The sequence below is a fragment of the Podarcis liolepis genome (genome assembly GCF_965112155.1).
Source record: "Podarcis liolepis genome assembly, chromosome: 2".
In the NCBI taxonomy this organism is placed as follows: Eukaryota; Metazoa; Chordata; class Lepidosauria; order Squamata; family Lacertidae; genus Podarcis; species Podarcis liolepis.
The window spans coordinates 34,845,778-34,869,945 of record NC_139555.1 but is presented as its reverse complement, the minus strand read 5'-3'; the positions used below and the strand labels follow the sequence as shown (position 1 = coordinate 34,869,945).

Below are 24,168 nucleotides of genomic sequence, written 5' to 3'. Positions count from 1 at the left end.
TCCGCAGGCGAGTTCTTTGGTGCTAGGACAACTGTATGTTGGAAAGTTACAAAGAGGATCTTGCTGTCGGGGGGGGGAGTGAGGGAAACGCCACTGGTGTAAGAGGCCTTCTATAGCGTCTTGAAAGACCTACATTGGCTCCCAGTACGTTTCCGAGCACAAGTCAAAGTGTTGGTGCTGACCTTTAAAGCCCTAAACGGCCTCGGTCCAGTATATCTGAAGGAGCGTCTCCACCCCCATCATTCTACCCGGACACTGAGGTCCAGCGCCGAGGGCCTTCTGGCGGTTCCCTCATTGCGAGAAGCCAAGTTACAGTGAACCAGGCAGAGGGCCTTCTCAGTAGTGGCACCCGCCCTGTGGAACGCCCTCCCACCAGATGTCAAAGAGAACAGCAACTACCAGACTTTTAGAAGACATCTGAAGGCAGCCCTGCTTAGGGAAGCCTTTAATGTTTGATGGATTACTGTATTTTAGAATTTTGTTTGAAGCCGCCCAGAGTGGGCAGGGTAGAAATAAATAAATAAATAAATAAATAAATAAATATTATTATTATTATTATTATTATTATTATTATTATTATTATTATTCCATAGACATTTCCCAAATGAAGTTTTCTGCTCGGTCATTAAAGCAAGGGAAGGAGTTTGGAATCTTGTCTTTCCCCTATAGCAGTGGTTCCCAAAGTGGGTGGTACTGCCCACTGGGTGGGTGGTGGGTTACCTAGGGGGCACTAGGAAGCAAGGGGGTGGCAGGAGGACACGGGAGGTGTAAATGGCTATCAGACTTTGAAAAGCTGGATCAGGTTCATCAATTTTGTTAGAATAATTAAACTAAACGGTTTTAATTGGATTTTGAACAAGCATGCAATTAATTGTTACTGTTTTGAATTCTTTGTGTGCTGTTCTCTTCCTTAGTCGGTTGCATAAACCACTATTCCGAACAATGCTTTTTATAGGGTAAGGGGCACCAGGGATGAATTTATGAGGTGGTGACCCAGAACAGTTTGGGAATGACTGCTCTGTACAGTGGCACCTTGGGTTAAGAACTTAATTCGTTCTGGAGGTCCGTTCTTAACCTGGAACTGTTCTTAACCTGAGGTACCACTTTAGCTAATGGGGCCTCCCACTGCCGTCGTGCTGTGATTTCTGTTCTCATCCTGAAGCAAAGTTCTTAATCCGAGGTACTATTTCTGGGTTAGTGGAGTCTGTAACCTGAAGCGTCTGTATCCCGAGGTACCACCACTGTAGTTTCTGCTACTCAGGATCTCCGCTGACTCTTACATCAACCCCAGCAAGCACAGCCAATGACCAGGGATGATGGAGGGCTGTAGCTTCACAACATCTGGAGAGCCTAAGGTTCTCCACACCTGCCTCACAGAGACAAGAATTACCGTATTTTTCGCTCTATAACACGCACCCGACCATAACACGCACGTAGTTTTTAGAGGAGGAAAATCCGTAGGCATGCCACCCATAGGCATTCCCTCCATAACACGCACAGACATTTCCCCTTACTTTTTAGGAGGAAAAAAGTGAGTGTTATGGTGCAAAAAATACGGTAAGTTGACCAACCACCGAGAAGAAGGGCGCTGAACAGTGAGGCTTTCTCATTAACAGTCGAAAATCAAAGGCTGGAGTTGCATCACGGAGTAGCGCAGGGTGTGCGTAGCCATTGGAGCTGACCAGCTCAGTGATCACACAGACCTTCAGCTTTTCTGCACAGTTCCTGCTTGCAGCAGCAAGTTTACTGCACTCGCACAGCATCTTGCAGCAGGCAGGGAGAGGAGGAAGGTTGGGTGAAGGGGCCACTAGGGTAGGATCCACTTTTGCATGTCTTCTTCTTGCAGCTTCTTAAAGGGTCCTGCACTATCTACTGTACTAATTGGGAGCTGCTTCCTCTTGATGGTGACCCCAGATCTACTACTTGAGGTGGGACTGCTCAGTCTAATGGCAGAACCGGAACAGAGGCTGCAACGTAGCACAGCCACTGCCTGTTCCTCTGCGGCTTAAATGTCTCAGATGCCCAACGTCATATTGTTTGATGGCTTTAAAACACTTTTTAAAAACACTCAGCAAGTGCAAGTGCTTACAGAACAGATGCATGGATAGCATGTCCAACCTACCTCCCAGGGTTGTTGTAAGGCTTTGGTGGGCGACTATGGAAGGGAAACTAATTGAAGAAACAACCAGCTTCGTGAATTCCTGAATAACTTAGCAATTCTTAGCAGGTTTCCCCTTGGCCCCTGCAAATTTCTGCCTGTTTTCTTTAGTCTGTGATAGCTGAGCGGTGAGGATGATAAACAGACAATGGCACTCCTCAGGTAGCTAGATAAATCCATAAGAAACCAAATCCTTTGGGGACATACAGAGTCTCTTCTATTCAGTGCAATAACTTTGAAGTTCTGAGACACACAAATGGAATCTAATAATGTTTTATGGAGCAGTGATGTTCTGGAATATGCGGCATGCTCCGAGAATTAGAGACATCTGGCTCCCAGCATGGGTACTTTCAGCAGTGGATAGCTTTTCACTCATTCAGCGGGATTCCTCTTTGCCTGGCTGGCCACCACATCTGTATTGGAAAAACAAATATTAGAATGCAGCGTGCAGCAATCTGCACAGATGCTATCAAATTGCACAGCACCAAACCTGGTTATGTAACAGGAGGTGGCAACATAAGCATGATCCTAGTAATTATTTTCTTTTTTAACACAACCATGTGTCTAGCCCTCACATTAGTGGATGTAAGAAGTAGCAAGCAGCAAGGACCTGGATGGTTAAGTCCAGTCAAAGGCGACTATGGGGTTGTGGCGCTCATCTGGCTTTCCAGACCAAGGGAGCTGGTGTTTGTCCACAGACAAATGGGTCATGTGGCCAGCAAGACTAAACCACTTCTGTCTCAAGAGAACACCGTGAGGGAAGCCAGAGCACACGGAAACACCATTTACCTTCCTACCGCAGCTGTACCTATTTATCTACTTGCACTGGTGTGCTTTTGAACTGCTAGGTTGGCAGAAGCTAGGACAGAGCAACGGGAGCTCACCCCATCACAGGGATTTGAACCACTGACCTTCTGATTGGCAAATCCAAGAGGCTCAGTGGTTTAGACCACTGGTTTGGAAGGGGTTTGAGTCAGGGAGGGAAGACCTCTGTCTGTATCTTTCCCTCAGACCTCCAGGCTCTTTTCTCCCTCTGTATATCCACAATGCTCTCATTTTTCTACCCCCTCCACCAGTCTTGTCCCTGCAACCCCTAATAGCGATTTAAACTCTGTTGTTGTTTTTTAATCCAAATTATTACAGACAAATTGGTAGATTTATGACAATGCTTTTTGCAAGTTGTCTGTTCTTTACCAGGTGTCAGGACAGCCAGAGGAGCCAAATCCCACAAAGATGGATGGAAATCCTCTTTTGTGATGTGATAAGTCAGTGGAAGCAATTTATAAAGCTGATTTTTTCTTTTCCAGGAGTAGCTTCATCATGCTCCATGGAGTTATTGCTACCATTCCATTTGGTTAATCTCAGTAAGTAAGTGTGAAAGGAAGCAGCTGTTTCCTGCCTTCTACAGGCCTGCTGTGACATGCACATCTGCATACCTGGATTCAAGCAAAGTTGCCACCAGAACCCAAGGGGGGAAGTTGCTGTCCATTCTCTATGGATCTAGCTCAGCCTTCCACAACCTGACAGGGGCTGATGGGAGCTAGAGTTCAAAACATCAGAAAGGTGCCAAGTTGGGGGTGGCTAATTGAGCTGATGTCTCTTGTGTATAGAATCAGCTATCTCGACACTCAGCACCTAGATAGCAGATAAGTTACCCATGCAAATTATGCAGAAGTATGATCTGCTAAGGGACACAGGTGGTGCTGTGGGTTAAACCACAGAACCTAGGACTTGCCGATCAGAAGGTCGGCAGTTCGAATCCCCGTGACGGGGTGAGCTCCTGTTGCTCGGTCCCTGCTCTTGCTAACCTAGCAGTTTGAAAGCACGTCAAAGTTCAAGTAGATATATAGGTACCGCTCCGGAGGGAAGGTAAGCGGCATTTCCGTGCGCTGCTCTGGTTCGACAGAAGCGGCTTAGTCATGCTGGCCACATGACCCAGAAGCTGTACGCCGGCTCCCTCAGCCAATAAAGCGAGATGAGCACCGCAACCCCAGAGTCGGTCACGACTGGACCTAATGGTCAGGGGTCCCTTTACCTTTACCTATGATCTGCTAAAGATAGATATATACATGCACGCACGCACACACACACACACACACACACACTCCATCAATTTATTGTGTATAGCTAAAGGCCTTTACAATTTACAGCAGGGGATAAGAACAAGGCTGAAATCACACAACATGACCTATAAAAGTTAAAACATTAAAAAATACAGCATGAAGTTTTAAAATTAGAAAGCCTTAGCATATCTGGAACGGAGCTTCTTAGCTTCCAGAGCAATTGTTTTTTTAAAAAACACACACACACACACAAAAGATTACAATCGGGGTGGGATTTCTTTTATATTATTATTAATAAGAGAATACACAACACAGTTATTCCAGAGGAAATGTTCTCTGTGGCGCGAATCCTTGCCTTGTCACCAGGTTTTTCATCTTTCTAAATTGTGCTCCAAGTGTCTGTTCTGATACTACCAAAATTAACCTGACATAGGGTATCACTTTGTCTGTTTTGCATTCCTTGTGGCTCTTTACAAGTGGCTACACATGCCCATTAGAAGATGCGTGGAAATGTCATGCAGAAGCAGGGGTGGAATGACTGTCTTTGGAAGCATAAATGGCTTGTTGGAAAGGGCCATGGCTCGGTGGGTAGAGTATTTCCTTTGTGTGTAGAAGGTCCAAAGTTCAATGCCCAGCATCACAAAGTAGGGCTGGGAGAAACTCCCTGTCTGAAATCCTGACAGTCAGTGTAGACAACATTGAGGGAGATGGACCATTGGTGGGACTGGGTACAAGGCAGCTTCCTGGGTCCTTCTTGTCCCCTGTAACGCTCACCCATTTCTGAATGTAACATATGAGATTTCTATCTACTTTCACAAAAGCATGGATCACAACCCAAGGGGAAATTCTCCTGCTGAAGCCTGGTTGAAACGAGCAGAAGCTGTGCAAAAGCACAATCATTTTTATGGGTTTAGCTGTGCTCGATTGTGCCCTGTAGTGTTCAAATGTCAATATTCCCTGGACATAAGCCCCACTCAATGCTGTGAGACTTCCTTCCAAGCAAACATGCATAAAATTACACAGCAAGTGGGTTTTGTTTTGTTTATTGCCTTTTAGTTTATTCTGAGTCATCGGAATAAAATATAACCTGCTGGACCTAAAGTCTGTGTTAAAATCTGTGGAGCTGTGTAAGCTATGCAAAGCTGCACAGAAGTACATATTTGTCTTATATTATCCAATACAGAGCTGGTGTAAAAAGGAAAAAGGTAAGAGACCCCTGGAGTTAAGTCCACTCAAGGCGACTATGGGGTGCTGGTGGAGCATAATGGCAAAGAGACTGACCTATGAATCAGGGAAGTCCCCAGTTTGAATCACACCTCGACCATGAGCTCACTAGCTGGCCATAGGCCACCAACAGTTTCTCAGCCTCTGCTGTTTCCAGTAGGGGGGCAATCTCTTCTTACCATATAAGGCTGTTGTAAGGATTACAAGGTCATTTATGTGAAGTGCTTTGAGCACTCTGAAGTTCTGTGTTCTAAGAAGTATTATACAGGCTACGAGGGATGTGGATGGTGCTGTGGTCTAAAGCACTGAGCCTCTTGGGCTTGCTGATCAGAAGGTCGTGGTTCGAATCCCCGTGACGGGGTGAGCTCCTGTTGCTCTGCCCCAACTCCTGTCAACCTAGCAGTTCAAAAGCACGCCAGTGCAAGTAGATAAATAGGTACCGCTGTGGTGGGAAGGTCAACGGCGTTTCCGTGCGCTCTCGCTTCCTTCACTTTGTTCCGTTGCACCAAAAGCGGTTTAGTCATGCTGACCACATGACCCAGAAAGCTGTCTGTGGACAAGCGCCGGCTCCCTCGGCCTGAAAGTGAGATGAGCGCTGCACCCCATAGTCGCCTTTCACTGGACTTAACCATCCTTTACCTTTTATAAATATACTGTATAGGCTACTAGCAAAGAGATATACAGGGAAGTGGAAACCCTTCCCACTTTCCCCCTTGGTTTGCCAACAGGCTTAGGGGGAATAAAGTTGGACTGACCTACACCTGTTAACATAGTTTTGAAATGTAGAAATCAGCACCTGAAGCTTTTCATAGCAAGGAGCTAATAAACATTTTCAGCTGCTAATTGCTGCAGATCAACGAACGGCTATTGAAAGGGGCTGCTTCAAAAGTTGCCAACCTGGCTTTTGTTTAAGGCCTTCCTGTTCTGTATTACCTTTCTTATGATGTAATATTCAGATAACTTTTTTGGTTACAGAAAAATAAACAGACCTGTTGCAAAGAAGAGTTGCCAACTTTACACACACAAACCCCCATTGGCTTTCCCCAGACATTTCCTACACTTTTTTACACTTACGTTCACAACAATCAGAGCTAGAAACCCGGTAGATTTTTTTTAAAATAGGATTATTTGGAAGTGAACCCTTGTGACATTCCGGTGGGAATGGAATCAACTTTCCAATACAGCAACATCAAACAGCTGCTAGTCCCTAGTAGGGTTGCCAACTTTTGAGTCACCCCTTTCCCTGCAACTGCAGTTTGATCTGAAGCAATTAGCAGGTGATCGTATTTAACTCAATGCTATTTAAAGTTCCACCTACTGATTGGGACATGGGTGGCACTGTGGGTTAAACCACAGAGCCTAGGACTTGCTGATCAGAAGGTCAGCGGTTCGAATCCCTGCAACGGGGTGAGCTCCCGTTGCTCGGGCCCTGCTCCTGCCAACCTAGCAGTTCGAAAGGACGTCAAAGTGCAAGTAGATAAATAGGTACCTCTCTGGTGGGAAGATAAATGGCGTTTCCGTGTGCTGCTCTGGTTCGCCAGAAGTGTCTTAGTCATACTGGCCACATGACTCAGAAGCTGTACGCCGGCTCCCTCGGCCAATAAAGCGAGATGCGCGCCACAACCCCAGAGTCGGCCACGACTGGACCTAATGGTCAGGGGCCCCTTTACCTTTTCACTGATTTATATGGATTAGCCCCTTCTATGTGGCAGATGAGAAAGGTGGTTGGATGCAAAAGAGGACAGTAGTATAGAAGACTGAATTTCAGAGAAATTTTGAAGCCCGCAAGAGTCCCTGTTGCCCACCCTAAAAATGAGCATGTTTGCTTTGGGTTTTGGGAGGTTTTACAAATGTACAATTGTGTTGTCATAAAATAAAGTACTTTTTACTCTGCGGGCAAGATGGCAACAAACTGGGGATAACTTTTCCAAGTTCATTCAGTATGGATGATGTTGATATGGTATTGAGCCCCCTTGTTTGGGTGGAAGCCAGCCGCGCTGTAGTTTCCAGACAATGCAAGGATACATAGTTCTTTACTAAGACATATTCTGGTGTTTAGGGACATAGCAACTTGGAAAACCTATAGAAAACCCATGCTTAAGGATTGTCTTCCGTTCCTCCTCTGAATAAGATCAGTGGCTTTTAGTTTTCCCAAACTTTATGTAGATGCCATTTTACGACTTTTAGAGGGACAGCTTGTTTTGCTACATTTAGAAATTTTAAACAGGTGTTTTGAAATGGATACAACCAGTTTCCTAAATGGGTTCCTGTCATAGGGAATATTGGATGTGTGTGGAAATTTGGCAATTTTAGAAATCTGCTTGCTAAAATTATATGCCTGGAGCCAGCATAAATTATTTCTATTTTAATGTTTTCTGTGGAGAAATATTGTTTTGGTTTGTTATTATGGTATGTGCTTTGTGTTTTAATATTGCAAACCATCCTGATCTTCAGATGAAGGGCAGTAGGAATGAATGAATGAAATAACACAAGAAAGAAAGGTTCTCTGCATATACTATCTGCTCACTGAGGTTTGTAGTATAAAATGTTGGTTTGTAATTATACATGTGCAACAAACACACATATGAATTCTGGTTTCTTCATTAAGGTCAGTGAAGCTAGATCACTCTCTGGCTGAATCCCTCTCTCTCCCTCTTATCTCTGCAGCCTTGCTCCTCGCTTTCATTCATTTCCATGGTATAAGCAGTCCTCTTGTGTTATCTTAAACCAAGAAGTTTGCAGAGCAGGGCTGGGAAAAGGATCAGCGTTTATAGCCAGCTTCCTTAATCTGTCAATTTGCTGAGTGGTGCTTCTGGTTATAGTCATAAGGAAGCGTGTTTTATTTCAGTGGAAATATACTTCCTTGTCCCTTTCTAGGGTGCAGGATATGTCTTCCTGTGTCACAGCAGCATTCATTACAGGGGCTGAGGGAACAGGAGAGTAGAAGGAACCATGTCAGGATTTTGGCAACATATCACAGGTATGCTTACCAACTTTCCTTCTTCCTTTTGTACTGGCTTTTGTAAATGAAGCAATTTTTAAAATCCTGCTCTTCAGCCCCCAAAGCCTCCCAGAGTGGCTTATAAAACACAAAAAATTCCTGCACTCAGGGCCTATGACAGCATGAAAAGAAAACTGGTCTGGGAGGGGAGAGGAAACTAGCAAACTCAAGTTCAAGTTAAGGATAGGTCTGATATGTTCTGTCATTTTTGTTTAGACAGTGGCTTCAAATTTATGTTGTTACCACCACTGGTCACAGAATAAATCCTACTATTGCTACTGCCTTTTACAGAATATATATCTTTTCCTGGCATGGAAGATAACATTGCAAGAAAACTCTTGTTTTCCTGTGCCAGGCAGCACTTTGAAAGGCATTGGAGAAAAGCTAGTAGGAGAAAAGTTGGCAACCTTATCCTTGGGTGGGAAGACGGAGGTTAACTCAGGCAAGCTGCACACAGTGAGCAACACAGTTCTCTATAAAACAGAGATCAGAGATACCATGCAAGAGAGTGGAGAGCAGAGAGTGCTTAGGCAGATGGGATTATTTTTTTAAAAATCATTTTCAATTGGGATAGAAATCTAAACAAGTAAAATAATGGGATTGCAGGGCAAAATAAGGGACTCACAGGTCCCCAAATGACCGCAGATAAGGCAATGGAGGACAACAGCAGTTACTAAGGTAGCCCAAACTACTGTTGGGCATATTTGAGGGAAGGTACCATAGTTCAGAAGGGACGCGGGTGGCGCTGTGGGTTCAACCACAGAGCCTAGGACTTGCTGATCAGATGGTTGGCAGTTCGAATCCCCGTGACAGGGTGAGCTCCCGTTGCTTGGTCCCTGCTCCTGCCAACCTAGCAGTTCGAAAGCACGTCAAAGTGCAAGTAGATAAATAGGTACCGCTCCATCGGGAAGGTAAACGCCGTTTCCGTGCGCTGCTCTGGTTCGCCAGAAGCGGCTTAGTCATGCTGGCCACATGACCCGGAAGCTGTACGCCGGCTTCCTTGGCCAATAAAGCGAGATGAGCGCCGCAACCCCAGAGTCGCTCACGACTGGACCTAATGGTCAGGGGTCCCTTTACCCTTTACCTTTTACCATAGTTCAGAAACAGACAGAGGCCACCCACTTCCAGACAGGATATCTATTGGTCATTCATCCTGATTTATTTGCATGGAGATTAGACAATGTAGGCTATTTATTGAGCATTTCTTCTGCTGTGTTTGCCTGGGGGCTAGACGGCGTTGCATCAAAGCAATGCACCTCCCAGCGCATTTTCCCAGCTCTTCTCACACACAAACACCGAAAAAGCATCCCAAAATGGCAGTGCTGATATTTACCTCTAGATGGCAAAAGTGGCTCATCGAGATAACATCTCACTTTATAGCTTCACGGGAGCCCACTCTGCACAAGACTGTTTTCTCCTATAGAAATATAAGGGTAGGACAGAAGCATTACATTGTCATATCTAAAAACTGCATGAGGGGGTACAGTTCCTTAACTAGGAGCTAAGCTATTACATCCTGTTTACAAAGGAGCCTCGATTTCAAAGGCGATTAGCTAGATTTGTGGATATTAATCATCTTTGAGATTGAGGCTTCTCTGTAAATAGGAGCTGCAGGTGCACCATCTGTCAGCAAAAGAAGTCCTGAAAAAACAGCAAGAGTGGAGTCTGTGGGTGTAATCTCACCCTGTACTTTTTCACATTACCACCTTTCTCTCACAAGATCCCTGACTGCATGATCAACTGTGCCACATGAGTTAATATTTCCATATTTGTTTAGTTTCTCAGCGAGCCGGGGTTTTTTAGCATAGCGGCATCAGTTATTTAGAACATGGTTCTTATTGAAATCAGAAAGGCACCTACAATCACTGCTTGCCGACAATGTTTTTGGTCCTGCCAAGTGTTTTTAGATAATTGAATTGATTTGTTGTTGGTCATCTGTTCGGTATTTTATGATCTTTTAATTATTGTTTCCTGGATATCAGTTTATAGGAATTCTTGGGTGGAATTCAATGTTGTGCTATGGCGATTGTTCCATGAGAACAAGCAGTTCTGCTTGCCAGATGGAATTATCTCCCCCTTTTCTTTGCCACCTGAGGCAGCCACACTACTCGACCCAGTGAAATGGCCACTCAAAGAGGATGGGTGAGAAGACAGGTGCCACCTTTGGGCAAAGGCCTGGCAATCCTATAGATAATTTGTACAGTTTTGATCATAATCCAAGATGATGCACTACATACTCGGAGCCGGCCCTAACATTAGGCAAAGTGAGGCCACTGCTTCCAGAAGTTCCTCTAGCATCCAAATCCGCCTTCCTCCAGAATTTTTCCAACAGAGCTCTTCTGCGTTCATGATCGAGAATGTGCATAGGAGGAGCCAGAGATACACATAAATATCTGTGACTGCACGTGTCTGTTGGAGTATACAGAATATCACCTGAGCAAGGACTCAGAGACCATTTCGTCAGAGCTGGACAAACAAGAGAATGGCAAGGCCAGTCCTGGCTTTCTGGCACATGTCCCTATATAATATGCTGCATGCATGTATACGTTCTATTTATACACACAGTGTGCGCATGCCGGAGCTCCTCGGTGTTGGAACTGGGTTGGGCATGTTGCGTCTTTGAGAATCTTTCTACAGAAACATGTAACTACATTAAACCCAACCACTCACATTTTGTGACAAAGTAATTCTCACTGGCATCTCCCCCCCTTTGTACTAAGGGGAATCACCTGGTGAACTGTTGCCTTTGCTCTAACCAGTGTTGAATTGCTGCTGTTCCCTGCTGGAAGCTGCTTGATCCACCCATGACTTTCCCAGAATCCATTTGAGGGCCCGGAGCCACCGTTCAGGAATCACGTTGCTCCACAGAACATGACTAATGCTTTCAGGAAAGGATTTCATCCTCTGCACGTATTGTTAAAACCGTAACAATTAAAACAAAGGGGTGGGGGGAAATTACACCAGCAACCCCTCAAGCGAACAAGACATGCTAAGAATACAAGCTAAGAGTATGGCAACATCTCTTCTTGTTCCCGATGCTAAATCTGTTTGTGCTACGTGTCCTAATTCTCAGGCGCTAAGGGCAGAAGTTCACATTGCACAGCAAATGACATTGACACATAATGATAATGCAAGAGTATCGGGAATTGCTAACTAAACATCCTCGCAGCTTTCCCTCCCTGCCTCCCCCCCCCCCCGCCCCGCAATTTGTTCTTGTTCTCGTCCCAGCTGGGCTAATGTCTGGCTTGAGGGTAAACATCAGTGAGAAATGGTCTTCAGACTTACACTCTGCCCAATGATGCTAAAAGATTCTGCCCTGGAATACTTCATGATTGAAGTATTCCGCATACAGCTACTTTCAGGATTATAATTTTGACTAGGACCAGCTCTAGGTTTTAAGGGGCTTTCCGACACTGGCGGGCCCTGGCAGGTTTTTGAGGCAGAGGTAGCAGCAGCAACGGCACTCTGATCAGCACCAGGTTTGGGAACCATCCGTTTAATTTCTCACAATGCCCTCAACTTAGGGTTGTGGGGCACTGTGGAAAACTAAAATGGCAGCTTCCAAGGTGGGGCCTGATAGATGCCTAAGGGCACTGTGTGCTGACACTGGGTCTGAGTTCAACAGTCGTAGTTCACATTGGAAAACTGCAAGTTGCAAGCCATGTTCCTTTACAAACCAGGCCAGCTATCAAGGTCCCATTTGAGATGTCCTGATTTTAATATATGGCTGGCCTTGATTTTGGGTGTATTAAGTTCCTGCACCTCTCTTCGAACTGGGCTTATCAGCTCCTCAGGGAGTTGAGAAGCTTAATTAAGATCCTTAAAAGGACAAAGGATGCCACATAAATTCAAAGAATCGTTATAAATGTCAGTGCACTTCACAAGCTCTGGCAAAGTCAGATAATGAATAACAAGACCTTTAACTTTGTGATGTTTCCAAGCGTGTCTACTTATAGATACAGGCTCTTCAAAATAGCAGCCATAAAATGCTGCCATTTATAATCAAATCCGCATAATAATCTCTTTATTAAGAACTGGAAAATATAGGGTGTGTCTTAGAAGCAGCGTTTATACTCCTCTCTCACCCGGCCATTCCCCCCCCCCCGTATGATTCAGATTGCTCAATAAACCCCAGTTTAGCATCATTTCTCAACACACTGTCATAGGGACTGATTTGCTTCCCACCGTGATAGAAGCCAGTAGAAAGTGTGGCAGAGGGTGGGTTGACATTTATCATGACTGGTCCTTCTGAAATAAAATCCAGCCACGTGTGTCGTTTATTTAGCTGTTGATAATCTGCAAAACAAAACACCTTCTGAGACACTTAAAGGAAGAAGCTATAACTGAGGGATGGGGAACACCTGGAAGTCTCATTTTCAACACTTACTCCTTCCAGATGGTCTGGGAAGAATTCTGCATGAGACCCTGGAGAGATGTAACCAATCAGGGCTGACAATACTGACCCAAATAGACCACATTTCTGTATTTTGTAGATGGCAGAGCCTTATAATGGGCACACCTTCAATCAATACACTATTGTTAAGAGTCATCTTTTAGCAACTATTGGTGCAATCCACACATTTATTAGAGTGGCTTGCTTGCATACAGAAAAATGCCTATTCAGAAGCAAAACGACACAGAAACCAGGGTAGTTTATGTTAAGATGTGGGTGAACATATCAGACGACACAGCGATTCTTCAAACAGCTCTTGTTTATTCACAGGCCAGAACAGAACTTCAATACATAACACCCCTCCCCACTGAGATAAGGCATTAGTTACAATCATAGTGGTTCCATTACATACAGCAATACCCTTAATGGTTTCAGTAAGGCACATAAGCATATTAATTGACCCTATTCACCATACAGCTTTACATGTGCAGTTTGTGCAGTGAACATAGTCTTTTAAATACGCTGGGCGCTTGGAAACCCTGCTGGATCACCGAGGGCCAGTACAGAACTTCAATACATAAGTTTATTTCCATTGGAATATAGGGAGCTGCATTTTATGGAGTCAGCCAGGCCACTGACCCTTCAAGCTCAGCACTGTCTACACACCAACTGGAAGAGGTCTCCAAGTTTCAGACCAAGATCTCCCCCAACTCTACCTGGAGATGTTGAGGATTCAACCAGGACCTTCTGCATGCAAAGCAGATGTGCTGCCACTGAGCTATGGCACCTCCAGGTAAACTTGGTTAGGACTGGGCTGCATCTGTGTAGCCCACCAACTTGGCCTGTGTGCAAGAAACGTTTGCACTCTGCACATTATGGACATGAGAAGCTGCTGTGTACGGAGTCATACCACTGGCCCATTTAATTCAATACTGTCTACACCAGGAATGCAGGACCCGTAGCCCTCCTGATGTTTTTGGACTCCAACTCCCATCAGCCCCAACTATAGTCAATGGTCAGGGATGATAGAAAGGACATAGCTGGAGAAGGTAGCTCAGTGGTAGAGCATCTGATCTGCATGCAAGTTCAACCACCACCAGCACCAGAGAGATTCCTTGACTATAATCCTGGAGAGCCACTGCCAATCAATGTATACAGCACTGAGCTAAAGGAACCAATGATCTGACTTGCTATAAGACAGCTTCTTATATTCCTGTGGAGGGCCAGAGGATCCCCATCCCTTACCTACGTTGACTGGCAGTAGCTCTGCAGGGTTTAAGGTAGGAGCCATACCCAGCCCTACCTGGGATGCCAGGGACTGAACTGCGACCTGGAACTACATTTTGCATGCAAAGCATTCGGTCTCCCACGGCGTCTCAGCATATCATCGCCAGCCAGAGGTTCTGCACACGCAATGTGGAGTTCTGCCGACAGGACAGGATCTCAGGGCAAGGATTAGGTGGACCAAACCAACAGCCCTTCCATATATGGAAAAGTAATTCATCTTCATTTGCCACCACTGCCTTTGAAATGCACTTGATGTGGTCGCAGAAGTCATTAACAAGGTACTCTCTAGTACCCACCCCTACCCTGCTCACCTCCAGTGCAAATAATTCCTTAGGGGTTAAGATGATTGCTGTTGCTCATAGCAAACAAACAAATCTCTTGCATGGTCTTGGAATGAGGTAAGTCCTTTACAGATAACCAGAAGCCACTCAGAAGAGGCATTCCTCAAAGGCAGAAAAACACTCTGACTTGGAAAAATCGTGATAGCTGCACTTTCCCTATCAGGCAAGCAGTGAACATTTACCTTTAATGAAAGCATTTAATCTGTTTGAAATGTCAAAGAAAAACGTATTCCCGCAAGAAGCCCAAAGGGAGATAAGCCTGTTATTGTGGAGGGTTGAGGGGCTGAAATCTTTGATCAAGGGGGCAACGTAACGTCAAAGATACTGGGACAAAGAGCCATATTGTGAACACAGAGAACTATGAGAAGCCTTCCCCAAACTCACGGTTTCACCCGGGCAGCTATGACCTTTTCTAAGTTACTTCGTTGTTCCATTATCCCCTCCCTTGACTGTACATTTCCCGGTTGTTCAGCATTCTGTGCACGCTGAACATGCCCAGTCCTTACCGGGCAGTTTTGGGATCTCCCAATATTTCCACCCCTCTAAATATTTATCTGTATTTCTACACCCCCTGCAAGCCTACCTGCTGATTCCTTTTCCTTGTATGGGCTACAGAAGGATCCACATTAGGATAATGAGTTCATTCTTAGTGTACAGTCAAACCCCGGTTGTCAAATATAATCCATTCCGGAAGACCGTTCGACTTCCAAAACGTTCAAAAACCGAGGTGCGGCTTCTGATTGGTTGCAAGAGCTTCTTGCACTCAAGCGGAAGCCACGTCGGACATTTGGGTTCTGAAAAACATTTGAAAACCAGAACATTTACTTTCAGGTTTTCAGTGTTCAGGAGCTGAAACGTATGATGACGGAGGTGTTCAGGAACCAAGGTTTGACAGTATAGGTTGAGCTCTTTCCTCCAACAACACCTTCCCCAGAACTCCAGGAGCTCTTGACCCTCCTCAATGTGCAAATAAAAGCGTACTGTTCAAAAATTATTTATTTATTGTAGCTATGTTCAGCTTGTCCTTTGTAGAACCCAGAGTGGCCTACAGCGAAGAGAAGCATAAGATGGGTCTTGTCTTCACCACCTGTTTTTTATCCTCACAAGAAAGTTAGGCTCAAAGGTACCTAGTGAGCTTCATGACTAAGCAACCTTGTTCCTTCTCAGTCATAGCCCAGCACTTAAACTACCGCACTGACATATAATTTTGATAGTCTACACACAAGCATGACAACCAGGGTCTTCAAGGTACTTTTAATGCTGCATCTGAAATGCCTTTAAAGGAGAAGGAAGCAACTATCCAAAATACGAAATAACAATCCTTCTTATTCACTTGTATATGCAAATACACCCACCCACCCTCATAATGTGCTCTAATTACTTATCACAGGTGATAATTGTGAAATAACCAGCCTCATATAATCCACATGCTTAAATCTAATTAAGACACAAAAGGGTTAGGTTCGAATCCCTGCAACGGGGTGAGGTCCTGTTGCTCAGTCCCAGCTCCTGCCAACCTAGCAGTTCAAAAGCATATCAAAGTGCAAGTAAATAAATAGGTACTGCTCCGGCGGGAAGGTAAACAGCGTTTCCATGTGCAGCTCTGGTTTTGCCAGAAGCAGCTTAGTCATGCTGGCCACATGACCCGGACGCTGTGTGCAAACGCCGGCTCCCTTGGCCAATAAAGCGAGATGAGCACTGCAACCCCAGTCGTCCGCGACTGGACTTAATGGTCAGGGGTCCCTTTACCTTTAAGCTGTCCTGCCAGGCTTAGCCTAGGTCACTTCCCCTCACTTTGGGAAGAAGGTAATCAAGACTATTGTTCTTCTCTAGTCTACCTGAGAAACTGAATGCTGTATGGAAAAGCACATGAATCTGACCTTTAGGGACTTTTTAACTTACCAGATATGCGGTCTTTTTCTATGCCAGAGAAAGAAGAAAAGTTTGGAAGAAACTTGGAAGGGCATATTCTAAAAGTCTAACAGCCTATTTTCCCACACTTTCCTTTGCTGCGTATTTTGTGATTTTAAATCCTTGCTGGGGTTCTTTCACCAAAGAGTACTTGTCCCAAACTTGGCATCCAGGAATTTTCCTTTCTGTACCTATTTTCCATTACACATAACACCACAGTTTGAAGATACGTCCCATGGAAATGACTAGTTTGCACTTCCAAACATGATTAAATATATAAACTATTCCACCTCCCCCACAAAAGGTGCTTAAGAACATCAAGGCCTCAATAAAAACAACCAAATGCTTGATTTATTTATTACACTTATATACCACGTTTATCTTCCAAGGCGCTTGAGGAGGTATGCGTACATGGTTCTTCTCCCCATTTCATCCACACAACAACCCTGTGAGGTAGGTTAGGCTCAGAGATGGTGACGGGTCCAAGTGAGCTTCATGGCTGAGTGAGGATTCGAACCCTGCTCTCCCAGGTCCTAGTCCAACACTCCAACCATTACGCACGCTGCCAGTGGCGTAGCGTGGGGGTGCAGGGGGGGCCGGCCGCACCGGGCACAACATCTGGGGGTTAGGGTTAGGGGGCGCAAATTCACGGGTTAGGGGGCGCAAATCCATGGGTTAGGGGGGTCGCAAATTACTTGCCTTGCCCCGGGTGCTGACAACCCACGCTACGCCACTGCACGCTGCTTAACAATATCACTAAATCAAGGAACATCCAGATTAAACCTGGCATAGAAATCAAGACTAAATAATACCAGACCAATACTCAGACATAGGCTAGCGGGGCGTGGGGGGGGGCGTGGGGGAATATGAGGCGCCCTTAATGGATACCTGTAAGTCAGACCTCTCTGCCCTTCCTTTTCCACATAGTTTGGCAAGGGTTGCGCCGCTTCCTCTTGCCAAGTAACTCTCATTAAATCCACTTGAGACTCCAATGAACCCTGCAGGCTCTCACTTAAAAAGGAGGCGGGGGGGGAGAGGGGGGGAGAAGAAAGCGAAAGGCGGGGAAGAGATGGCGCTCAGCAGCTCCTCCGCTCCAGACACGGAGCCCGTCCTACCTGTGCGCACATGTTCCTAACCGCGCCAAGGGCTCAGGTAACACGCTTCACAACACACACACACCCTCCCATCGGGTTAACCCCTGATTCCACCCCTCCTCTGCTTGCTTTGAGTGGCAGCAGGCAACTCTCTGGCCCTGCCCAGCAAGCCTAGCCGTCCGCCACCCCCCTTTTCTCGCTTTTTTTTCCCAATCAGGAGGGAAGAACAGGAGTCTGGGAGGGATTTTCTGCGGAGAGAAAGAGTGATCGGGGCGGCAGGAGGAGGAGGCGGGTGGGGGGGGCAGAGAAAAGGAGGCGGCGTCGGCGGTGACTTTACAGAAGAGTTCCCAGGCGCCCTCTGAAAACTGACTAGACTAGTCAATTTCAACCGGGGTCGACGGTGCCCCTGGGAAACAGAAGAATGCGAGATCGGGAAAGGGGGGCACGGACGGCGACGGGGTGGCGAGCCTGAGTTCTCGGGTTCCCTAGACTTTTGCTTGCGCGCACACACACAAACACACACACAGGCGCGCGCGCGAGCTCCCAGGCACACGCGCACGCGCGCGCACGCACACACCCCTCGCTCCCTCCGGCACCACAAAGTCCTCCGAGCCCGGGAACTGAGAGGAGATCAAAAGCATTTTTTGCGCGCAAGTGCGCGCTTCGGAAGCGGAGAGAGGTCAGCCAGCCCGGCCGCCCGCCCCTTGGCTTTTGCTTTGGCCAAGCTTTGCTCGGCGGTGGAAGGAGATTGCAGAAGAGCAGCCAGCCGGTGTGACACACACAGAGAGAGAGTGCGCGCCTTTGGGCTTTGCAACTTGGTGCGCCGGGCAGTGCGAGGATCTCTACTGGCCGACGAGGTGAGTTGGACGAAAGAAAAAATTTGCTGGTTGGGGGGGCGGACCAAGGTGGCGGCGGCGGAATAGGAGTAGTAGTGCAGCGGCAGGACCAGGGGAAAGGAATCGCACTCTTGCTTTGCTGCCAACACAAAGGTTTATTCCTCTTTCCCCCCCCACGCCTCCCCTTTATTCTCCTTATTTGGTAACTCCTCGGTGCCTTGTGTTGTAGATTGCAAACTCTCGACTCGGCTGTGTCCAAAACTAAAGCTCCGCTCCGTCCCGCTTAGCCTTTAGATCTGTAGAAATCAATGGCTTGTTAATTGTTCTGGGTGGTTTTTTTAAACAACTTATAAAAAAATATATACTCGATTGCCAGGGCATTATATGGCAAAACGCGCTGATAAAACACGAGTTGCTTCCCTTGGTTCGTAAAGTCCCTTTCCAAAACTGTTCCAAGGTTTGAGATGCATACATTCATATAGATTCCTGCTGCTCCGCTCTGAAGATTAGATTACTATTCTCCCTTCTCCTTCCCTCCCCTCCCCTCTCCCCAAATTGATTTCCTTGTAACTCGCTCTCTTTGCAGCTATTGGGCACAATTAATGAGGTTTTTTTAATTTAAAAAAATCTACCCGCGGTTTCTCACTGGAGAGGGAGAAATGTTGCCAGCCTTCAGGTTTTAGGAGATTACGTCTCTCCTTTTCTCTCTGCTGTGTGTACATTCATTGCATGAAAAATGATACATCTGAAATGTTTGCTGCTGCGATTCAAAGGTTGCCTCCGACCTCCTCAGTAACCTTTGCTCTTGGCTTTTCTTTCCTGCTGCGGGAGTGTTTCTCTTGCCGTCCCCCTACAGGGCTGGTATTTTTAATAACTGTTGTTCAGCATCTTTAGTCTCCCTCTTACATAATGATCCCGCTCTTCTGCCCCCTCCTCTTCCCTATTCTGCCCCCTCCCCAGTTGTTTGAGGAAGGAATGTTTCAGATACAGTATTGAGAGTTCCTCCGCAGGTAGAGTCCTGAACTTGTAAGATTAGATTTCTCGGCTACGAAGGATGTTTACCATTACTTTGTACTCCAGACCACATTCCAATGGGGTGGAGACACTATCCTGTGTCAGGGCAACACCGTACATGTCCAGATTCTGATAAAGGTGGGAAGGTGTGCCAGATTAAACCCTCCCCTGGAGTTCATTCCTGGTGCCTAGATGCAATAGGAGCAATCGAAATCTAAATTGTGTGCATCTTGAGCTGTCTGCTGACCTTAGTATTGCAAAGTTCATGGGACCGTGGTGTTTTTGGATGTGATCCAAAACTCATCAAGTTCAGTCTCTGCGCTGAGGTAGGATCTTTTGGACACACAGTGGTACCTCGGGTTACATACGCTTCAGGTTACATACGCTTCAGGTTACATACGCTTCAGGTTACAGACTTCGCTAACCCAGAAATAGTGCTTCAGGTTAAGAACTTTGCTTCAGGATGAGAACAGAAATCGTGCTCTGGCGGCACGGTGGCAGCAGGAGGCCCCATTAGCTAAAGTGGTGCTTCAGGTTAAGAACAGTTTTAGGTTAAGAACGGACCTCCGGAACAAATTAAGTACTTAACCAGAGGTACCACTGTACAACAGACACAGGAGAGAGTGTTATTTTATTGCACCTGTATTATATAATAGGACAGGGAAAGAGAGCAGGAGGAATGGACAGAAAATCCACCAAAGGTCTGCAGGACAGTGAAGGATAATCGGTTTTGTTACTGATCCTAAACTTTCGTGGAAAACATTGTGTTTGAAAAAGCAAGACAGGATGTGCTGGATGGAAAATCCTCTTGGTGGACACTTACAACTCTCACCTGATCTCAGTGGGTGGCTACGTGCCAGAGGCCAAGCCTTCCTATCAGTTGCACCCTCTAACATGGAAGATCTGACCCTTAACCCAGATGTATGGGGCAGGCTGTAATTACTTAGTGATGGGGAAATTCATTCTGTGCATGCATCAGGGCACTCTGCTTTTATGTCATGTGTTTGAAGGCTGATTCCCCTGGGCTGAGCAATGCCTCAAATTAATTCCTTCCCAGCTGGGTGGGAAGGGGTGTCTATGGAGCCCAGGTTGTTGTTTATATGTATGTTTATTATTTAAAACATTTGGGGGGGACAGTTACGACTCTCATTGTAGAATTTGAGCGGATGGGCTCTTCTGTTCATTCTGCAGAAACTTTTCCAGGAGGAAATGTTTAATCCACCATATCCAATCCCACAGCTCCAGTTTTGGTAATTAACAAACCTCTCATGCCACAAAGGGCTGTTATTAAATTAACCCAGTGTTATCTGTTCTGACTGGCAACAACAATTCAAGACCTTCTTTCACATTACCTACTGTCTAATCTTTTATCCTGGAGATACTGGGGATTGGACCTGGTGCGCTGCAGTCCCTCCCCTGCTGAATGCTCTTTTTTATATTCATATATTTTTAGTTTTTTTATTAATATAAAATTAAGCAAACAAAAAACATAATCAAAGTTTTTTTAAAGAGAGTGAGAACTTCTCTAGATCAGAAATGGAAGATACTGTACTTAAAGTGCTCATTGTGGTAGAAGAATATATGGACTCTTGACTATTGCAGAACTTTACATTACCACACTTCCAACATTTTCTTTTCTCTCAGCCAGCCAAATCTCCTTACTTCTCTCAGTCTTCACCCTGCTTTCTGAACATCCCCCAGTGCAGTATTCACTCATCTCCTTTCAAAGTCTAGGTTGCTAGTCTGAAGAACTAGCAACACATCTCAGATGTTCCCTTTCAGTTATTGGTGAGGTAGCAGCCAACTAGTCAATGAGTAGACTAGGTCTCTTCAAACTTTTCAGACCCAGGATGCCTTTCTTAACCTTTAACCATATATTTGCATGGTGATAGTGCTCAGACTGTGGCCTACTAGTGAATCTTGACTGTTGAAGATCAGTGGTGGAAAACCGTTGACAAACATTCATGAAGTTATGATCCTACATGGTCTGCATGCATGGCGAAGGTGGAGGGAACTCCTTGCTCTATCTAAATGGCACCCTTTCTCCTAAACCATCCTAATCTGGAGTTTATCATTAAGCATGGCCCAGGCATTTCCTTATGGTGATTTTCCACTCCTCTGCACTGTAACATCTAGCACTAAACACCATATAATTCCACCCTACTTTGTGGAGAACTTGCTTGCTACTGTCAGATGCCTTCTTTGTTAGAGACTGGGAAATGCTCCGTTTGTATCTCTTGACAGTTTAATGCATCTTTGATCAAGCTCAGACATAATTGTTTCAAGTTGTGACAGAGGGCTTCTTGGATTTTCACATATCGGTTGTGAGACAAGTACTTCAGCTCTATTGATGTAGCCACCACCATACCTTTTGGGTCATGGATTTACTTTACAATTCAAATTCCAGTGGTTTTTTTTTTTTTTTGTGGCAGTGTGGAATTCCTCTTAAATATTCTTTTCTTCCTCTTTACTCCCTTCCTGAGTCAAGGTCACTCAGATATTCACTGGGCAGGAGGTCAATTTTATTCCCATCCCAAGACCATTTGAAGATTCAAATCTTTCTATTGTGCCGGATTAACATTTGAAAGGGCCAACCCATCTATTCTGCCGGTTTATCCTTCAGATGCTGTGAGGATGAGGTGGCAGGGATTATACCTTTTTATCACTTCTGCATTGGCAATTGAGGCAACAACTTCTGCCTCAGAGCAAAGGTTGTAAACAGCTGAGGATTCTCAGGGTTGTCAGAACTTGAAGGAAATGGGGATTTGTGTGGTGATGGAAAGTAGAGAGTGTTAAGTTACCGCTACTAATGGGGATTAGTCATTGTTGACTTCAAGCACTTTATTTGTCCACATCCACCAAGCTCTTCACCTTTCAGTTTATTCTTCCCAAATGAAGAGGAGATGGCCTCAGGAAGCAGCAGAAGAGGCAGGTTAGGTATGCAGGAAACAGTGCCGCCAGTTGAGCTGTTTTCAGTATTAGGCCTTGTTTCAAAACCAGCAGGTGCCCCCCTTCTTAAATATACTGTAAGATGCTGATTCTCCTTTCTTCCACTGTGGCTGTGACTGTTCCTAGTTCATCAAGCTTGGTAAGCAACTCCACACAAACCCCAGTCGATTCCAGATAGAAAAGGACTGTCAAGGGATGCGCCTTCATTCAGAATGTTGCTGCTTCACAGAACAAATTCCAGAGCTGCACCACATTCCTCCTTTTTTTTTTTTTTTAAAAAAAAGCAGCATTGTTTTAGAAATCCCCTAGATATCCACAACCTTTTTCAGTTTTCCTCCACCCTTTGCTCCCTGATGCTTCTGGGCTCAGGGGAAGCGACCCAGGAGAGTTATGTAAGAACTTCTAGTGTGTATATATCATCGCGCTCCAATATCCTCTCAAAGGGGTTGCGAGAAATAGGCCAAGCGCTCAAACTAAGTTATTGCTCAGAGTAGGCCTGTTGAAATTAATGGGCTTCTTCATTTCAATACACTGAAGACAACCCTCTATTGTTCATTTTTTTGTTTTACTTTTTTAAAAGTTTCATACAACTTTCCCACAGAACTCAAAGTGGTTTGCACGAAAAATAAAGAAGGCAAGGCATGTAAACAAAAGCAAATAATTATAAATCACAATACAGTGGTGCCTCGCAAGACGAAATTAATCCGTTCCGCGAGTCTCTTCGTCTTGCGGTTTTTTCGTCTTGCGAAGCACGGCTATTAGTGGCTTAGCGGCTATTAACGGCTTAGCGGCTTTAAGAAAAAGGAAACAAACTCGCAAGACGTTTCGTCTTGCGAAGCAAGCCCATAGGGAAATTCGTCTTGCGGAACGACTCAAAAAACGGAAAACTCTTTCGTCTTGCGCGTTTTTCGTCTTGCGAGGCATTCGTCTTGCGAGGTACCACTGTAAAAGTATATATGAGTGCCTCCACGAAATTTAAATCCTTGGCCAAATAGGAAGATCTTACTGTAGATGTGGCGAACCTCTGGCCCTCCAGATGTTGCTAAGACTCAAGCTCCCCTGAACTTCAACCAGTATGAGCAAGAGCGAGGGATAATGAGACTTGTAGCCCAGTAGCCCCTGGGGAGCACTTGGTCCCCGTTTTACAGTCTTTTTGGGAAGGCAGCAATGTTGGAACCATCTTACCCGCTTCTGAGTAAAGGTTTCAAAGTTTGGGGGCCACTGTTGAAAAAGCCCAATCCTTGACCACTGCTAAATAGTGACCTCTGGCCACTGTTACATAGAAAGAATGGATAACGTTGCCTTCTCCCAGGTATGTCATAGATATTTCATAGAATCATAGAGTTGGAAAGGGCAGTCCCTTCCAATCATCTAGTCCAACCCTCTGCAATGCAATAATATGCAGCTGTCTCTTATGGGGATCGAACCTGCAACCTTGACTTTGTCAGCACCAGGCTCTAACCAACTGAGCTATCCAGCTTCTGACTGGATAGGCAAGTGGGCTTCTGTGGGGACAGATGGATCTATATCCATCTAGCTATCACATTTGTATCCTGATCTTCCCTCTAAGGAACTCAGGATGGTGGCTTTTTTTAGTGCTTCACATTTTTCAGGTGTTTTCAAAGGGTTGGCTTTAAACCAGGAAACACATAATGTAGGAAATTGGTATGTTAAAAAGGGCTAGAAAAGTCGGTGAGGATTTTTGCCCTTTCAGGGTCCAGAAGCCTATGATGAGTTGCCATTATGGCAGGACTACTAACTTGATATCCAAGTTCTCCGGCAAGGACCACCTTGGTAGATCTTATTTTGAGCCAGGTTTCACTAAAGTTTAGCCACGGAGTCTGTTTGCAACCCTGAAATATGTGGTCGGAATTAGATGAGTGCCTCTGAGCGTATA

At 45.4% G+C, this 24,168-nt stretch overlaps 1 protein-coding gene and 1 long non-coding RNA gene across 9 annotated transcripts in view; one reads left to right on the top strand and one right to left on the bottom strand.

Moving 5' to 3' along the window:
* Positions 1-7,304: 7,304 nt before the first annotated feature.
* On the bottom strand, positions 7,305-17,539 carry LOC310699493. The gene is made up of 3 exons (XR_014522112.1): positions 17,267-17,539; positions 9,780-9,863; positions 7,305-8,369 (listed from the first exon to the last, which is right to left on the bottom strand). It is a non-coding gene; the product is annotated as an uncharacterized lncRNA (long non-coding RNA).
* A 167-nt stretch (positions 17,540-17,706) lies between these two features.
* CASKIN2 (CASK interacting protein 2) overlaps positions 17,707-24,168 on the top strand; it is a 97,001-nt gene continuing 90,539 nt past the window's right edge. For 6 of the 8 annotated variants that reach the window (XM_083487357.1, XM_083487354.1, XM_083487355.1 and 3 more), the window contains exon 1: positions 17,707-18,329. The gene's annotated coding sequence lies outside the window, so the exon portion shown is untranslated. The remainder of the gene's footprint in view (positions 18,330-24,168) is intronic. The other 2 variants (XM_083487358.1, XM_083487356.1) reach the window with 2 other exon arrangements.